The sequence below is a fragment of the Scyliorhinus torazame genome, chromosome 11 (genome assembly GCF_047496885.1).
Source record: "Scyliorhinus torazame isolate Kashiwa2021f chromosome 11, sScyTor2.1, whole genome shotgun sequence".
NCBI classification, from domain to species: domain Eukaryota; kingdom Metazoa; phylum Chordata; class Chondrichthyes; order Carcharhiniformes; family Scyliorhinidae; genus Scyliorhinus; species Scyliorhinus torazame.
Genome location: NC_092717.1, coordinates 23,055,324 through 23,074,490, shown reverse-complemented (window position 1 = coordinate 23,074,490; position 19,167 = coordinate 23,055,324). Strand labels below are relative to the sequence as shown.

The window sequence follows — 19,167 nt, the reverse complement described above, 5'->3', positions numbered from 1 at the left end:
CTGAGGATCTCCTGCAGTGATGTCCTGGAACTGAGATGATTGACATCCAACATCCACAACCATCTTTCTTTCTGTCAGGTATGACTCCAATGGAAATATTTCTTCCTGGTCTCACTTTCTTCAGTTTTGCTTGGGTTCCTTGATGACACACTCAGTCAAATGCTGCCTTGATGTCCAGGGCAGTCACTCTCACCTCTTGAGTTGAGCTCCTATGGCTGTAATGAGGTCAGGAGCTGAGTTGCCCTGGAGGAACTCAAACTGAGCATCAGTAAGCAGGTTATTGCCGAGCAAATGCCTCTTGGTGGCACTGTTAACGACACGTCCCATCACTTTACTGATAATCAAGAGTTGACTAATGGGGCATATTAGATTTTGTCCTGTTTCTTGTGGACATGTCAGGGCAGTTTTCTACGTTGTTGGGTCGACGCTAGTCTTGTAGCTGTACTCAAACAGCTTGGTTAAGGGCCCAGCTTGTTCTGGAATACAAGTCATCAGTGTGTGACACAGGGAGTCTTGCAGTTTGTGCAGTCTTCATGTTCCTGCTGCCCCACCCATCTGGGTGATAGAGCTTAGAGGCAGCACGGTAGCCTTGTGGATAGCACAATTGCTTCACAGCTCCAGGGTCCCAGGTTCGATTCCGGCTTGGGTCACTGTCTGTGCGGAGTCTGCACATCCTCCCCGTGTGTGCGTGGGTTTCCTCCGGGTGCTCCGGTTTCCTCCCACAGTCCAAAGATGTGCAGGTTAGGTGGATTGGTCGTGATAAATTGCCCTTAGTGTCCAAAATTGCCCTTAGTGTTGGGTGAGGTTACTGGGTTATGGGGATAGAATGGAGGTGTTGACCTTGGGTGGGGTGCTCTTTCCAAGAGCCGGTGCAGACTCGATGGGCCGAATGGCCTCCTTCTACACTGTAAATTCTATGTAAATTCTATGTTACCGTTGAAGTAGCCTTGGAAAATTCCTGCAATGCCTCAGTATCTGAGGAGTTGTGAATGGTACTGAACACCATGCAGTCATCGGTGAGCATTCCCACTTTGAAGAAGAGAAGGTCATTGATGAAACATCAGAAGACAGTTGGACCTAGGGAAAGCATTCTCTCCGATTCCCTTCAATTTTACCAGGACTCCTTGATGCCACACTCAGTCAGCCTTGATGTCCAAGGGCAGTCACTCTCATCTCACCCCTGGAATTGAGTTATTTTATTCCCCTTCAGGAGAGGCTGAGATCTGGAGCTGAGCGGACCTGACAGAACCCAAATGAAGCATCGGTGAGTAGATTATTGCTGTGTAAGTGCCAGTTACACAGCACTGTCAATACCACCTTCCATCACTTTGCTGATGATTGAGAGTAAACTGATGGGCTGGTAATTGGCCGAATTGGATTTGTGATCAGGACACACTTGGGCAATTTTTCACTTGTGCAAGTAAAATGCTTATGCTGAAAGTATTCAGACATCGCAGTGAATAGCACGGTGTTCTTTCATTTATGAAACCTGTCCGTAATTCCAGCTCCGATATATGTGCTGGAACTCACTGTTTTCTGATGCGTAGATTAACTCTCGCTGGTGAGGTTAAAGTTCGCCTGGGGAGGTTGAATTATCTGCAACAGGATTTCAGTTTCAAAATATTTAGGTAGGGCAGCATGGTGGCGCAGCGGTTAGCACTGCAACCTCATGGCGCCGGAGGTCCCAGGTTCGATCCCGGCTCTGGGTCACTGTCCGTGTGGAGTTTGCACATTCTCCCTGTGTTTGCGTGGGTTTCGCCCCCGCAACCCAAAGATGTGCAGGTTAGGTGGATTGGCCACGCTAAATTGGAATAAATGAATTGGATACTCCCCCAAAAATTTCTAAAAAGGAAAACAAAGAAATATTTAGGTAGGAGGATATGCTTCATCAGTGCATCAGACATATCACCAGTTGAACAATTTGGCTGATGTGGTCTCGTCATGGCTGGCCATCATCTGGGAATGGGTAACAGTAGCCTTAGAACTGGAAAACCTCGGGGAGGTAACTGTGACCTCCAGAAGCAAATAAAGTGGACAGGAGTGCTTTGCAAAAACAGTGCATGGTGAATACAACTCAACTTTGATTAGGATCAACAGGCGTTTCCTAGCTACTGACTAATATAATCGGCATAATCTGGAGCAATTAAACGGAAGGCTTCTTCTGATTCATCAAAGCCCTTGGGCCATCCTATAGCAGAAGCGGTAGATGTTTCGTGAGCTGGCATTTTAATTCGCACTTATCTCGAATAATTTTATTTGCGCATCATTCATTAAGAAAAACAAAACGCAGAACCCTTCATGAGGCCCATTTAAGGATCTGCTGTGCTCACACTTAGGGTTGGGGGCAGGGTCAAGGGATTTGCCGATTCGGGGGAACCACAGATTGGAGCCAGGGAAGTGGGACGGAAACTTTCGGAAATGGGAGGAGAAGGGGATTAAGACACTAAAAGATTTGTTTCTCGAGGGTCAGTTCGCAGGGTTGAAGAAGGTTGGGAGTGAAGCTGGAGCAGGGGGAAATGATTAGATACATGCAGGTTCGAGATTTTGCCAGGAAGGAGATACAGAGCTTCCCGGTGGAGCCGGCCTCCACATTGCTGGAGAAGGTGCTGACAACAGGGGGACTAGAGAAAGGGGTAGTGTCGGCGGTTTACGGAGCTATTTTGGAAGAGGAGAAAGCACCACTGGAAGGGATCAAAGCAAAGTGGGAGGAAGAGTGGGGAGAGGGTATGGAGGAGGGCTTCTGGTGTGAGGTGCTCCGGAGAGGGAACGCCTCCGCCTCGATGGCGAGGTTGGGGCTGATACAGCTGAAGGTGGTATGCAGAGCACACCTCACTAGGGCGAGGATGAGCCGGCTCTTTGAGGGCGTAGAAGATGTATGAGAACATTGCGGCGGGGGGGGGGGGGGGGGGGGGGTGGGGGGGGTGGGGGGGGGGGGCATGAATCACATTCCATATGTTTTGGTCCTGTCCAAAGCTGGAGGATTACTGGAAGGAGGTTTTTAGGGTAATCTCTAAAGTGGTGCACGTGAAACTGGACCTGGACCCCCGGGAGGCCATATTCGAGGTGTCGGACCAGCCAGGGTTGGAAACGGGTGCGGAGACAGATGTAGCCTTCGCCTCGTTGATCGCCCGAAGGTAGATCCCTGATGGGATGGAGAGCAACCTCTCCACCCCGTGCCCTGGCGTGGCGGGGGGACCTGCTGGAATTCTTGACTCTTGAGAAGGTTAAGTTTGAACTGAGGGGAAGGATGGAGGGGTTCTACAATTTATGGGCATTATTCATTATGCACTTTCAAGAACTGGATAACATTGAACATTAAGGGGGTTGGGGGCTGGGAGGGCTGGGGGGAGGGGGACTGTGTGTGTTCATGGTGATTATGGGTGATCCCTAATTCCTTTTTGTTATTTGTTTATGTGAACATGCGGGCTGCTGGTTGGGGGTTTGGTGGGAGGGTGGGATCGTTGTTATTGATATGGGGATTGACATTCCATTCATTACTGATTATTGTTTATTGTTGGTGGGTGTAAATTTGGGAGAAAATGTGAAAAAGGAGGAGAATTTAAATATTTCTTTAAAAGACGGATCTGCTGTGATGACCCAAAATGTGAAAGGTCCAACACGGTATTGGAGCAATATCCCGAGTGGCTTTCGCCAGCGGTGATCAATTGAACAGAACAAGGAAGGTGAGCGAACGGTTAATTATTCCCAAAGAGCTGACCGACCTTGCATTCATGCCGCTTAACCCCGAGCTGAATGAAAGATGGGAAATCGCGCAAAACAACTGACCACAGTGTGAACTGCCCTAAAATAATAAAGTATTTTCAGAATTGCGATGGCACATTCTGATAACCGAAAGGAAAAGGAAAGTCTGGAAATTAAATAATTCCTTTCATCGGGGCCTCCCGAAGCACTTTACAGACGATGAGGTATTTTCGAATTTAGGCGTCGATGGAATTTAGGGAAATGCAGCAGCGAATGTGCATGGGGTAAGTTCCCATAAAGACCAACGTCATCATTTCTTTTTTGACAATTCGTTTTATATTACATATTTTTAGTTCAAACGTTAAGTCGCAGGTGTTGTACCCGCGAGTAGTATTTTACAAAAGGTAGTCAGGGTGCGGTTCTAATTTATAAAAGAGGGAGAAAAAAAGAAAATTAAACAAGTTCACCAGAGTGCGAGCTGTACATATTTACAGTTGCCTGCTTGGTCTCTCGTTGGTGGCTGTGGGCCTAGTTCGGCCGGTCAGCCTCTGCTGCATTGCCTGTTGTTGGCCCTGACTTATGCTTCTCCATTTGTTGTCTGGTCTTTTTGCCCTTAGGTGTATCCCCCTACCTCTGTGCCCCTTGCATCCCGCAGACTTCTTAGACCATAAGACCAAGATGTGGAGATGCCGGCGTTGGGACAGGGGTGAGCACAGTAAGAAGTCTTACAACACCAGGTTAAAGTCCACCAGGTTTGTTTCGAATCACTAGCTTTTGGAGCACTGCTCCTTCCTCAGGTGAATGAAGAGGTGGGTTCCAGAAACACATATATATGGACAGAGTCAAAGATGCAAGACGATACTTTGAATGCGAGTCTTTGGAGATAATTAAGTCTTTACAGGTCCAAACGGAACAACTGGAGAGAGGGATAATCACAGGTTAAAGAGGTGTGAATTGTCTCAAGCCAGGACAATTGGTTGGATTTTGCAAGCCCAGGCCAGATGGTGGGGGGTGAATGTAATGCAACATGAATCCAACGTCCCGGTTGAGGCCGTACTCATGTGTGTGGAACTTGGCAACAAGCTTCTGCTCGGCGATTCTGCGTTGCCGCGCGTCCTGAAGGCTGCCTTGGAGAACGCTTACCCGAAGATCTGAGGTTGAATGCCCTTGACTGCTGAAGTGCTCCCTGACTGGAAGAGAACATTCCTGCCTGGTGATTGTCGCGCGATGTCCGTTCATTCGTTGTCACAGCGTCTGCATGGTCTCGCCAATGTACCACGCTTCGGGACATCCTTTCCTGCAGCGTATGAGGTAGACAACGTTGGCCGAGTCGCACAAGTATGTACCACTGGTGGATGGTGTTCTCATGTGTAATGGTGGTACCCATGTCGATGATCTGGCACGTCTTGGAGAGATTGCTATGGCAGGGTTGTGTGGTGTCGTGGTCGCTGTTCTGAAGGCTGGGTGGTTTGCTGCAAACAATGGTTTGTTTGAGGTTGCGCAGTTGTTTGAAGGCAAGTAGTGGGGGTGTGGGGATGACCTTGGCGAGATGTTCATCTTCATCGATGACGTGTTGAAGGCTGCGAAGAAGATGTTGTAGTTTCTCCGCTCTGGGGAAGTACTGGACGACGAAGGGTACTCTGTCGGTTGTGTCCCGTGTTTGTCTTCTGAGGAGGTCGGTGCGGTTTTTTGCTGTGGCAGGTTGGAACTGTCGTTCGATGAGTCGATGAGACATAGGAGCAGAATTAGGCCACTCGGCCGAACGAGTCTGCTCCGCCATTCAGTCATGGCTGATATTTTTCTCCTGCTTCACCCCATAACCCTGATGCCCTTATTAATCAAGGACTTATCTACCTCTGCCTTAAAGACACTCAGTGATTTGGCCTCCACAGCCTTCTGTGGCAAAGAGTTCCACAGGTTCACCACCCTCTGGCTGAAGAATTCTTGTGGGATATTACTCCCCCCTCCCTCTCCGCTGCCCCCCTTCCCTTCCCTTTGCGAACCATGGCTCACCTGTTTCTCCTGAAGACTGCCACTTTCAGGCTTGGCTCCACCCTCATCCCCACAACCTTGGACACCGCCTCAAAGAAGGCTGTACAGAACCCGACAAGTCTGGGGCATGCCCAGAACATGTGGGCATGGTTGACCTCCACCTCCGGGAAGAACCTGCTCATTCGGGTTCTGGACTTTCAGCTTTTTTAGCCTTGTACATGTGGAGGTGGAGTTTGCCCTGTTCAGTGCTTCACTCCAGAGTTCCCACCCTATTTCTATCTTTAGTTCTTCCTCCTATTTACCCCGTATCTCAGCCAGCAGGGAATGTGCCTCCTCTAACAGCCGGCCATACGGGTTCCCTCAGTTCCGCCTACCCAAGTCGCCCGCGACAAAAATTCCTCTATCATTGAGTGTCTCGGCATCCGTGTCTATGTTGTCGTCTCCTTCAGGAGGAAGTTCTTGATTTGTAAATGTCGTAGTTGCAACCTCCCCGTCAACTCTAACGTCGCTAGTTTGCCGTCCGTCTGGAAGTCCCTAACCATCAGTGTCACCCCGTCCTGTCTCCACCTCTTAAAGGTGCCGTCCACTGTAGCTGGCGTGAGCCTGTGATTGTTGCAGATGGGGGCCATGGTGGACATTTCGCTCAGGCCGAAGTGTTGCCTTAGCTGGTTCCTTGACCAGAGCGTGGCTATTACAACTGGGCTTGTAGAGTTCTTGGCTGGTGGGGATGGGAGTGTTGCATGGGTCCGGAGGGACGCTTCTACGCATAACTCTCCTTATTCTTACCCATTCTATTTCCGGCACCCTTACCCATCCCCATACTCTTTCCACTGTGATTGCCCGGTGGTAACATTGCAGGTTTGGGAGGACAAGGCCTTCCATGCTTCTCTTACTCTGTAACTTTTTTGGGATCCTTGGATTCATCCACCCCAATCCACCTCCCCCCCCCCCCCCCACACACACACACACACCTCCACCACCACCCACACACACACACACAATGCCATGATCATTTTATCTGTTGTGTAAAAAAAGGCCTTGGGGATGCAGATTGGTGTGGAAGCTGGGCAGTACGTTCATCTTGATTATCTGCCTCCTCCCTGCCAGGGAGAGTGGGAGTGTGTTCCACCTCTGACCCTTCTTTACCTCTTGCACCAGACCAGTTCAGTTCCATTTATGGATCCGTGACCAGTTGTGGGAAATTTGGATCCCCAGGTAGCGGAATTTGTTTTGGGTTTGTTTAAAAAGCAGTCCTTCCAGCCCTGCCCCTTCCCCTTGCGGGTTCACGAGGAAGATTTCACTTTTGCACAGGTTGAGTTTGTAGCGCGAGAAGGTTCCAAACTCCTTCAGAAGCTTCATGATCCCTTCCATGCTGCTCTGGGGGTCCGAGACATTGAGGAGCAGGTCATCCACATAGAGTGAGACTCTCTGCTCACTGCCCCTCTCTGGATCCCCTTCCAATTTTTCACCATTCTGAGGGCAATCGCCAGTGCTTCGATCACCAGGGCAAATAGGCGCCGGGCCAGCGGGCATCTCTGCCTTGTGCCCCTGTGCAGTTGGAAGTATTTAGAGCTCGTGTTATTGGAGCGCTGATCAGGAGTTTCACCCAGGCGGTGAAGCCTGCTTCGAGACCAAACTGCTCCAGCAACTCTATGAGGTACTTCCATTTGACTCTGTCGAAGGCCTTTTCTGCGTCCAGGGAGATGATCACCTCTGGCCTCAATCAGTCGGGCAGTTTGGCTTTCTTGGGTATCAGTGAGATTGAGGCTTGTGCCGCCGTTGGTGGCAGGGTCCCCTTTGCTAGCGAGTCGGTGAACATCTCCCACACGTGCGGGGCCAAAGCTGGTGCGAATTGTTTGTAGAAGTCCATCACGAATACGTCTGGTCCCGGGGCCTTCCTCGGCTGCATGGAGTTAATGCCCTCCATGACTTGAATGGTGCTTCCAGCCCCCATTTTCTATCCTCCCTCATGACTGGCTTGTCCAATTCACCGAGGAACTGATTCATCCTCGAGTCACCTTTGCGGGTCTCGGAGGTGTACAGTCCCCGGTCGAAGTAATCAAATGCTTTGTTGACCTTGCCTGACCCAGCACAGGGTCCTGGTACCGGTGCATTTTTACAGTTAACGCCCTCAGCTGCTCTCCGGCCTAGGGTTTCACCCAGAGCAACCTGTGGGCTCTGTCTATTTTGGCCGGGTTGGGGAAGCTGTCCCCTCCCATCAGGTTTCCCAACATCTGGGCCACATGTTCCCTCTGTAATTGGAGGGAATCAAGGGAATTAACAACCATTTAGCCAAAGATCTATTTTCGGGAAATTGGGACCGAGCATGCTCGAAGGCCCGAGTGGCCAACTCCTCCTCCTAATTTGTACGTACACTCGTAGAAATTGCTCGAGTCCATAATTAAAGAGAGTGACTGCACACCTTGAAAATTTTGGATTGATCATAGAATTTACCGTGCAAAGGAGGTCATTCGGCCCATTACGTCCACACCGGCCCTTGGAAAGAGCACCCCACCCAAGCCAACACCTCCACCCTATCCCCGTAACCCAGTAACCCCACCCAAACCTTTTGGACACTAAGGGCAATTTAGTGTGGCCAATCCACCTAACCTGCACATCTTTGGACTGTGGGAGGAAACCGGGGCACCCGGAGGAAACCCACGCAGACACGGGGAGAGTGTGCAGACTCCGCACAGACAGTGACCCAAGCCGGGAATTGAACCTATGATCCTAGAGCTGTGAAGTAATTATGCTAACCACTGTGTTACCGTGCTGCCCTGTCGGGGATAGCCAACACAGATTTGTAGTGGGCAAATGACTCACAAAATGTTTATGGGCATCATTTACATGGGCTTCCAGAAGGCATTTGCTAAAGACCATCAAAAGAGACCAATTATTAAAGTTGAAGTTCATGGAATTGCAGATAGATTATTGATAGGTTCAGGAAAATAGCTGAACAGCAGGAGACAGAGAACACGGATAATTACAGGTACTTTAATTGGCAAGATGTGCTTTCCCTGCTGGAAGGTATCTATGTTGGGGCAATTTAGCGTGGCAAATCCACTTACCCTGCACATCTTTGGGTTGTGGGGGTGAAACCCATGCAGACACGGGGAGAATGTGCAAACTCCACACGGACAGTGACCCAGAGCCGGGATCGAACCCTTATCCTCGGCGCCATGAGGCAACAGTGCTAACCACTGCACCACCGTGCCACCCTGGCCCGGCATAGTTAATCACAGCCTGGACAGCGGCTACCTATGGGCGTGTTGAGTTTTTCAAGGAAGGCCTGTGGTTTTTAAAAAAATAAAGAAATACAAGTAAAGACGCTGATCAAAAGATGGCCGAGACTGTCGAGTGACCACTTTCTGGAAAATTGTTATGTGGATTATACTGACAAACCTGACCTGAAACATTGAAGTTCACACCTGCAGAGGTTTCACGGCCCACTTCGAACAGAGACACCTGAAAGACAGGTATGGAAAATGCAAAACGCTGGGCTTTAATCTCCTGCGTTTGTGACGACAATGGAGATTGTATCCTACTTCTCATCAACATCCAAAAACCCATCTCCTGTTGGTTTATATCTCAAAATGTGTAACAAAGTTCCGAAATGAAATCGCAACAGACTGTAGTTGCAAAATATGCACAAAGAGGGTAAAATCTACCGACAACCAGTACGTGGCAGAAACACAAAGAACAACAACAGGGCACCTCCCTCTCTCTCTCTCGCTCTCTTGCTGGAGGCAAGTGTGTCCTAGCAGAGACGGACCATGACCAGGAAGAAAGAAGACAACCTCCTCAGTCACCTCTGCCCGAGATACTCAGGCCTATAAACGTCTCCAACAGACTGCAAAACTCACAAAGACAGCTCCAAGGTTCCATTGGAATCATCCAACTTAACGGCCGCAACATAGCATCAACTACACCTCGCAGACAAGTCAAGGACGGATTCATATATTCTTTGCAACATTTACTTTGACTCAAGTTTCTTGTTTCTGGTCTGTGTGAGTGTGTCATTTATTTTATTATTTTTCCTCAGCTTTTTAGTAACTAATAAACTTACGCTCTCTATGAATTAAGGGATGAATTGGCTCCATATAAGAAAGCGAATGCATTTGGGTTGGGAAAATGGAGCCACAGGGAAAGAATTTTAAACAAACGTTTGTTGCGACCAACCGAGGCGATTGAAAAAGAGGGGAGCCAGCTCATTCCTCCTCACCCAGTCCTCCCAGCTGGCACCGAGACAGCTGACAAGGCTGGCACAATCAAGGCTGATGTAAGACTGCGATGAGAAGTATTGTTATTGAGACTCAGTAGCCGCTGTCTGCAGCACGCACCTGTGCAATACAGCAGCAATTTGCTGGATAAACAGTGAAGAATCTGTTGGATAACACAACATGTCAGCTGAGAATTGATTCTTGGGGAGCAAGTGTGAAACAGCCTTTAGTCATCGCAGAGTAAATGAAGATGCAATGATCAAATTATTTTCCTACATGTGAAATGATGTACCAATTAGCGGATGAAGCTGGGTGACAGAGCTGACAATCCTTCTCTGCCGCTGATTGGAAGCTCAGAGCGGGAAGGCTGTTTGATTCTGTAAAGCTCCTGGTTTTAATTGCACTTTAACAGCAGGACCATTCAACCTGTTTTTTTTCTCTTTATTTTGTCATGGGGTGTGGGTGTCTCTGTCAAGGTCACATTTGCTGCCGATTCCTAATTGCCCCTTGAACTGAGTGGCTTTCTAGGGCCATTTCAGTGGGCAGTTACGAGTCAGCCACATTGCTGTGAACTTGGAGTCACCTGTAGATGAGGTGAGGATAGAAGATTTCCCTCCCCAAAGGACATTAGTGAACAATCGATGATAGTTGTCACGGTCACCATTACTTTTAAAAAAAATGTAGATTACCCAATTCATTTATTTTTCCAAATATGGATCAATTCACCTACCCTGCACATTTTTGGGCTGTGGGGGCGAAACCCACGCAAACACGGGGAGAATGTGCAAACCCCACACGGGCAGTGACCCAGAGCCGGGATCGAACCTGGGACCTCAGCGCCGTGAGGCAGCAGGGCTAACGCACTGTACCACCGTGCTGCCCCCCCCCCCCCCCGGTCACCATTACTGAGACCAGCTTTTCAATTCCATAATTTATTAACGGAATTTAAATTCTACTAGATGCTGTGGTGAGATTTGAACCCATGCCCCAGGAGCATTAACCTGGGGCCTCTGTATTGCTAGCCCCGTGGCATTCCCACTACATCACGATCTCCCCTTGGAATGGGCAAATTGGCTGCTGCATTTCCTATATTAAACAGTTTGGGCTTATACTCGCCGGAGTTTTGAAGGATGAGATCTGATCAAGGTGTATAAACTACTAAACGGGATTGATAAAATAAAAGTAGACCAAGTGTTCCCCCTTGTGGGGAAATCTAGAACGAGAGGTCACGGATAAAGGTTGAGAGGCGGTAGATTTAGAACTGAGATGAGGAGGAACTACTTCTCGCAGGGGATGGTGAATTTGTGGAACTCGCTGCCCCATTGTGCGGTGGAATCTGAGTCATTGAATGGTTTCAAGAAGGAGACAGATACATTTCTGATTAAAAAACAGGCTAAAGAGATTTGGGCAACAGGTGGGAGGTGGATTTGAGACCAGGGGCGAAATTCTCCGGTATCGGTGCGACGTCCGCCGACCGGCGCCCAAAACGGCACAAATCTGTCGGGCATCGCGCCGCCCAAAAGGTGCGGAATCCTCCGCATCTTGGGAGGCCGAGCCCCAACCTTAAGGGGCTAGGCCCGCGCCGGACTAATTTCCGCCCCGCCAGCTGGCGGAAAAGGCCTTTGGTGTCCCGCCAGCTGGCGTGGAAATGACATCTCCGGGCGGCGCATGCGCGGGAGCGGTAGCGGCCGCTCACGGCATCCCCGCGCATGTGCTGTGGAGGGAGTCTCTTCCGCCTCCGCCATGGTGGAGACCGCGGCGAAGGCAGAAGGAAAAGAGCGCCCCCACGGCACAGGCCCGCCCGCGGATCGGTGGGCCCCGATCGCGGGCCAGGCCACCGTGGGGGCACCCCCTGGGGCCAGATTGCCCTGCGCCCCTCCCAGGACCCCGGAGCCCGCCCGCGCCGCCTTGTCCCGCCGGTAAGGTAGGTGGTTTAATCTACGCCGGCGGGACAGGCATTCTAGCAGCGGGACTTCGGCCCATCCGGGCCGGAGAACCGCGGGGGTGGGGGGGGGGCGCCAACCGGCGCGCGTGATTCCCGCCCCCACCGAATATCCAGTGCTGGCGAATTCGGCAACCGGCGGGGGCGGGAATCTCGCCCCTGGTACAGAACAGCCATGGTCTGATTGAATGGCGGAGCAGGTTCGATGGGCTGAATTGCCGACTTTTGCTTCTAATTCCTATGTTCCGATGTACATTACAACAGCAAATACTCTTCAAAAAATACTGCATTTCCTGTGAAGCACTTTGAGATGTCCAGAGTTCACAAAAGACAAAAGTGATTTATTCTTTATACATGCATGGGTGCACTGCCAGTATTTGGGCAGAGGCTATCTAGAATGTATGAATGCAGCTTAATTGGTCTGCCAAAACCTCAAGAGGCACAGCAATAGGGTCAGGGAGAGAACCTCACTTTAGAGGTTCAATTCCCAGCTTGGGACACTGTCTGTGCGGAGTCTGCACATCCTCCCCGTGTCTGCGTGGGTTTCCTCCGGGTGCTCTGGTTTCCTCCCACAGTCCAAAGATGTGCGGGTTAGGTGGATTGGCCCTGCTAAATTGCCCCTTAGTGTCCAAAAAGGTTAGGTGGGGTTACTGGGTTACGGGGATAGGGTGGAGGTGTGGGGCGTAAGTAGGGTGCTCTTTCCAAGGGCCGGGTGCAGACCTGATGGGCCGAATGGCCTCGTTCTGCACTGTAAATTCTATGATTCTATGAAATAGGAACAGGAGTAGGCCATTCAGCCCTTCCAGCTCACTCTGTCATTCAGCAAGATTATGGCTGATCTTCTACTGCGCTATCCCCATCTCCCTTCATGATGTTAGTATGTGGAAGTATATCGACCTCAGTCTTGAACATGCTCAATCACTAAGCCCTCACAACCCTACGGGATTGCGAATTCCACATGTTCACCCTCTGAGTGAAGAAACTCCTCCTCACCTCGGTCCAAAGTGGCCTGTTCCTTATTCTGAGACTGTGTCTCATCGTTCTGGACTCCCCAGTCAGGACAAAACACCTTTCCCGCACCTACCCACTGGAGCCCGGTATGAATTTTGTATGTTTGAATGGGATCACCGCTCATTCTGCCAAACCCCAGAGGCCCAGCCTATTTAATCTTTCCCCATAGAACAATCCCTCCATCCCAGGAATTAGTTTGGCGAACCTTTGTATCTTAAGCATGTCGGACACAAGATGGCTGTAGATTGTGGCTTGGGGAAGAAGTGGCGAGAGGTTCTGTGTGGTCAACAAGGATTAAGGTTAGAGAGACGAGCGAAAGGAGAAGGTTCTGTGTGCAATTTGTGGGCTCGAGGAGATGGGAATGACTATAATCCAGGTCAAAGACCAGCCAAAAGTAAACCTGAGGCAATATTAAGCAGCTGGGTGGAGAAAATAAATGTGACCAAGTATATATCCATTTAAAATATAAAGAAAAGCTCACATCCTCACATTGATTTGTTTTTACATCCATATTTTGTCCAGCAAGCATTCAATAATGCTCTCAGGTTGTAATGGAGTGGAGGAAGATACACTGGTCCGTACTGTGCTCCCTAGTGTCACCCAGTGGCTAGGTCTTGCAGCTGCATCACTGTTACGTCAATAGGAAAATCCTATTGAGAAATTACCGGGGGCTGGAAACAGTACGGAAAAAGCCATAGGCACTGTTGACATAGGAATTCTGAGTGAAAAGATGACAGGACATGCCATTTTTAATAACATACTAATAAAGTGGACAAGCTTTGGAAGGCAGGGACTGTATTACAAAAAATACAGTAAGAAGTCTTACAACACCAGGTTAAAGTCCAACAGGTTTGTTTCAAATGCTAGTTTTCGGAGCACTGCTCCTTCCTCAGGTGAATAAAGCACATTAAAAGGGACATTTTCAGGTTGCAATAGGTATTTTCTTTCTTTCTGAAACCTTATGCAGAACCTTACTTGTTAATTATCATAGAATTTACAGTGCAGAAGGAGGTCATTCGGCCCATCGAGTCTGCACCGGCTCTTGGAAAGAGCACCCCACCCAAGGTCAACACCTACACCCCATCCCCATAACCCAGTAACCCCACCCAACACTAAGGACAATTTTGGACACTAAGGGCAATTTATCGTGGCCAATCCACCTAACCTGCACATCTTTGGACTGTGGGAGGAAACCGGAGCACCCGGAGGAAACCCACGCACACACGGGGAGAATGTGCAGACTCCGCACAGACACTGACCCAAGCCGGAATCGAACCTGGGACCCTGGAGCTGTGAAGCAATTGTGCTATCCACAATGCTACCATGCTGCCCCTTAAGAGCATAGATCAGAGAATTTAGTGTGACCTGCGGCTGCAAATCCTCCACTGTTTCACCTTTTGGCAGAGCTCTGTGGGCAGAGCTCTGTGTCCCGAAATGATTTAGGATCTATATTGTCATGTGCATGTATACATGTATATCCAAGGTGCCACATCACTCATGACTGCATCGCAGCCTGTGTGCCCAACCAACATTGTATCATCCTGCCACACACATGGGGAGGTCTGAAAAGTGTACCCGATGTAAGGCCCAGGAGCTATGTCTAAAAGTATGATTATTTCAGATTTTTGGGAATAAGACATAAAATGGTGGCAGCGGGTATTTGTGAGTAAAATACAAATATATGATGACTATGATTGAGAAAAATCAATCTGAATAAGTGACAGAGAGAGACTGAAAGAAGAATTTGAGTGAATTGTACAAAGGTGGGATGGTTACTGATATCTTGGGGACATTTTGGAAGTTTAAGCAAGTGCAGTTCAGGAATTTTCTAAAAGGCTCTAGCGAACAGGAAAGGGCCGGCTACATCCTTTTCTGGTCAAGAGAGAAAGAATTAGATGGGAAATTAGTGAGCACCAGAGTACGGGCGACACGGTAGCACAGTGGTTAGCACTGTTGCTTCACAGCGCCAGGGTCCCAGGTTCAATTCCCGGCTTAGGTCACTGTCTGTGCGGAGTCTGCATGTTCCCCCCATGTCTGCTTGGGTTTTCTCCGGGTGCTCCGGTTTCCTCCCACAAGTCCTGAAAGACGTGCTGTTAGATAATTTGGAATTTCTGAATTCTCCCTCTGTGTCCCCGAACAGGCGGCGGGTGGAATCTGGCGACTAGGGGCTTTTCACGGTAACTTTGGCATGGTAGCATAGTAATTAGCACTGTTGCTTCACAGCTCCAGGGTCCCAGATTCGATTCCCGGCTTGGGTCACTGTCTGTGCAGAGTCTGCACGTTCTCCCTGTGTCTGCGTGGGTTCCTCTGGGTGCTCCGGTTTCCTCCCACTGCCCAAAGATGTGCAGGTTAGGTGGATTGGCCATGCTAAAATTGCCCTTAGTATCCAAACAGGTTGGGTGGGGTTACGGGGATTGGGTGGAGGTGTGGGCTTGGGTGGGGGTGCTCTTTCCAAGGGCTGGTGCAGACTCAATGGGCCGAATGGCCTCCTTCTGCAGTGTAAAAAAATTCTATGAACTTCATTGCAGTGTTAATGTATGCCTACTTGTGACAATAAAGATTATTATTATTATAAAATCACAGGGTCTCCAGCTAAAGTCAAACCATCAGATCCACCAATGTGAATTTTCAGAGCCAGGTGAGTCGTTTGACAATTTCTTTATACTTTTTTTATAAATTTAGTGTACCCAATTCATTTTTTCCAATTAAGGGGCAATTTAGCGTGGCCAATCCACCTACCCTGCAAATCTTTGGGTTGTGGGGGCGAAACCCACGCAGACACGGGGAGAATGTACAAACTCCACACGGACAGTGACCCGGAGCCGGGATCGAACCTGGGACCTCGGCGCCGTGAGACTGCAGTGCTAACCACTGCGCCACCGTGCTGCCCCTGGTTGACAATTTCTTAACAAGTTTGAGGAGTGTAGGTGGAAAATGTAAATTCCAGGAAATAGATGAATGGCTGGTAGGGACACAGCGCACCCTAAACGGAACAGACAAGCTCACAATGTCACAGGCTGTTGACATTGCCTCATGAAGCCGTAGGTGGACAGATGAAGACACGGACTTCCTAAATGGCCAGCCCCCATTAGAGTCAAAGGAAAGGCAGCAGGACTGTGCAATGGAAGTCCAACAGAAGAATGCACACCAGGCAGAGAAAAATATATGCAAGAGCTCTGGGCAGATTCAGGGAGAGTAGGAAATGCTAAATCGCTGGCTTTGAAAGCAGACCAAGGCAGGCCAGCAGCACGGTTCGATTCCCATACCAGCCTCCCCGAACAGGCGCCGGAATGTGGTGACTAGGGGCTTTTCACAGTAACTTCATTTGAAGCCTACTTGAGACAATAAGCGATTTCATTCATTCATTCATTCATTCATGTCCCGCTTACAGATCAAACTGCAGTGGTAGTGGACAGCCCAGTCACTGAGAAAATACGTGCAGAACAAAGGAAGAAGAAAATAAAGGAGTCAGCATGAGGCATGAGCGGCAGGGCGAATGAGAAAGAAAATAAATCAAAGTCTCCACACCCCACAAGATAATGCTGCATTTGAGGATACATTAAGCGTAGGAACCACGTACCAACTCGAAATGCCTGGATGAGAGAATTCACAGAGAGAAAAAAAACCTCACGCAATCATTCAGATCAGGAAGAGGGGAGAAATAAGGCTGCAACTGTCCTTCTGCACTGTATGTTCTATGTTCTATGTTCTATGTAACTATAAAGCTGAAGTTGCAGCTTGGTTTCGGAGCCCAAAGTAACGTATTCCCAGTCAGACCACGCCAGAAGATCTCTACTTAAAATCTGAAGGAACATAGCTATCCTAAAAAGAATGCTCAGACACTGAGCGGTGTCATGCTAATGGCACACGAGGCACCAAGATTTGGCAGCTAGGAACGACGCAAATCACAGGGATACTAAAAGGAAAAGGTGTTAATTGCTTGTTCCATGTCACTGAAACAGATGGTTCTGCTATCCTGGGGTGGAGCAGTTGTGAAGAACTGCAGCTTGTCTCAGTAAGCGATGAGATGAAGGAGATTATTCTGAGGGCTGAAAAGCAGTACATGCATTGAAAAGCTCCCTCCGATTAGAAGCAAGTAAGATCCGATACAAATGTGCCCAGAGCTGACGACGGTTGGACGCTTTGGAAATGCTGACCGTCGTGCTACTGTTGACCCAGAAAAGAGACAAATAGGCTACCTCCCAAGTGAAGCATCAACAGAGCTAAAAGGAAGTTTGAAGAAAGAGCTTGAAGAGACGGAAGTTGGCATAAAAACGTGCTTCATGTCAAATGATGATTTTTCATCCAACTACTGGAAACTTGAACTGTACTTTCATAAATAGAGACTTTTTAAACCCCAAGGCTAAAAATGATTTGATCTGACAGCCAAAGATGACTACCCCAATTTTCATCGCTGCACATACCACATTTGAATGGAGAGCACGTGTCAGCAATAGCCGTCAAAGACATTATTACCACTTAGGGAAGTGGAAGACTCAAATGTCCTGCCCCATGAGCAAGGCATTAAAGCCATCAGCTGAGGTATTCAACTGTTGGAGGTTAACCATTGAGCTTAATCACTTGGACAATATAATTCTGGCAAGGAGAGTTGTCCAGACCTGACCTAAAGTTACCTTTACAATACACTGCCAATGACATTACTTAGATCCCATGAGGAGTTGGCGAGAGGCAGTCACATGGTAAGCCAACCCTTTGCATTTTTAGACACCCACTCCTCTGAAGAATTGAGGACACACAGCTGACACGCTGAGAGAGAAGACCTGAGTGGGGCCCCTCCTGCCTCCTCCTTCCTTCTCCAACCCAGCTTTCAAGCTTCAAACCCAACTCGCTGACTGTGACGACCCAGCATGACACCGCTCAGTGTCTGAGCATTCTTTTTAGGATAGCTATGTTCCTTCAGATTATAAAAGAACACAACCCAGCACCACCATCTCCAGAAGAACAACCAGCTCAGTCATCTACACATTCAAACCAGAAAAATCAGGACCATCAAATTCAACCTGAAGCCAGCCCAGTCACCAAACTACAGTCTGTATACTCTTCTACATTTTATGAACTCTAATTTGACCAGTCCATCCTTGCCCAGTCTGTAATCTACATTTCTGTGCGTGTGAACATCGAGTGTGTGCGAACGTCTGTGCGTATTTTATTATTTTACTTAGATTGGTTTTAGTAAAATAAAGTGAACCCCTTGCTTCGTTGAACTCAGAAAAACCTGTCCTGTTGGTTCTTTTATGGGCACAGCACATAAACAGTTAAGTCCTCAGTAAGTTTCAAACAAAAATACCTGTTGTGGTCAAAGGACGGAAGGGAAAAAAGAGGGAGCCTTTCAACCCAATCAACCCTTACTCACCTGATTGTGACAAAGTAAAGAGACCCTGCAGATTGGGTAAATTCTATGGGGGTGAGAGAGAAGCCGAATGGGCAACTGTGTATCCCCAAGCGATTGTGACATTATGTATAATGTCGAGCACATTAAAGGTTAATGTAATCTTTTATCCTATCACCAGATAGAGCTGGGGAGCAGACCTATAAAAAAGAATGCCTCTCAGACTTCTGGGAGAAGGAGGGAGAAGGTTAGAGAGAGTAGATGGAGAACAGGGAATACGTAGAGATAGTGTGTGTAAGATAGGTGTTAGTACAGTGTAGATTGTAATTATAGTTTAGAGTGTTGCTAGCTTTAGGAATAGTGCTCAAACTGTATAACAAGTAGTGTAATAAAATTTAGCTATGTTAATCGAACTTAGCTTTGTGGTCTTTGTGTACACTATGTCCAGAGTCCATCCTGAGTATTAGCAACACAAAGAACACCACAGCGATAAAGAGGAATCATTACCCTATTCCAACACGAGAGGAGATCACACCAGTCATGGCAGGGGTAAATAGGTCTTTGGCAAGCTTGATGCCAAAAATGGCTACTTGGATGCGTAGCTCGATGAGGAATCTTCGGTGGTGGAAACACCCTCTCCACCCTCTTTCCCTCGGGACCCTTATTTTGACCGACTCCAGGGTTCCGGAGATCATGGTAAAATCCAGCCTGTGCTGAGAGACTACAGGCGGGACTCTCCAACCCCCCCCGCCGGGTCGGAGAATCGCCGGGGGGCGGCGGAAATCCCGCCCCACCACTCCGACGCCGGTTGCCGAATTCTACACCGCCGTTTTTTTGGCGGAGGCGGGGATCGTGCCGCGCCGGTGGGGGGACATTGGCAGCGCCCCCCCCCCCCCCCCGCGGCGATTCTCCGGCCCCCGATGGGCCGAGCGACTGCCCGTTTGCGGCCA

The 19,167-nt window shown here is 48.9% G+C and overlaps 1 long non-coding RNA gene across 1 annotated transcript in view; it reads left to right on the top strand.

Moving 5' to 3' along the window:
* The window catches only part of LOC140385174 (uncharacterized), a 29,922-nt gene extending 11,394 nt beyond the window's left edge, over positions 1-18,528 (top strand). Inside the window, exons 2-3 of the long non-coding RNA XR_011933303.1 lie at positions 15,451-15,505; positions 16,259-18,528. This is a non-coding gene — a long non-coding RNA (uncharacterized lncRNA). The remainder of the gene's footprint in view (positions 1-15,450; positions 15,506-16,258) is intronic.
* The last annotated feature ends 639 nt before the right edge of the window (positions 18,529-19,167 follow it).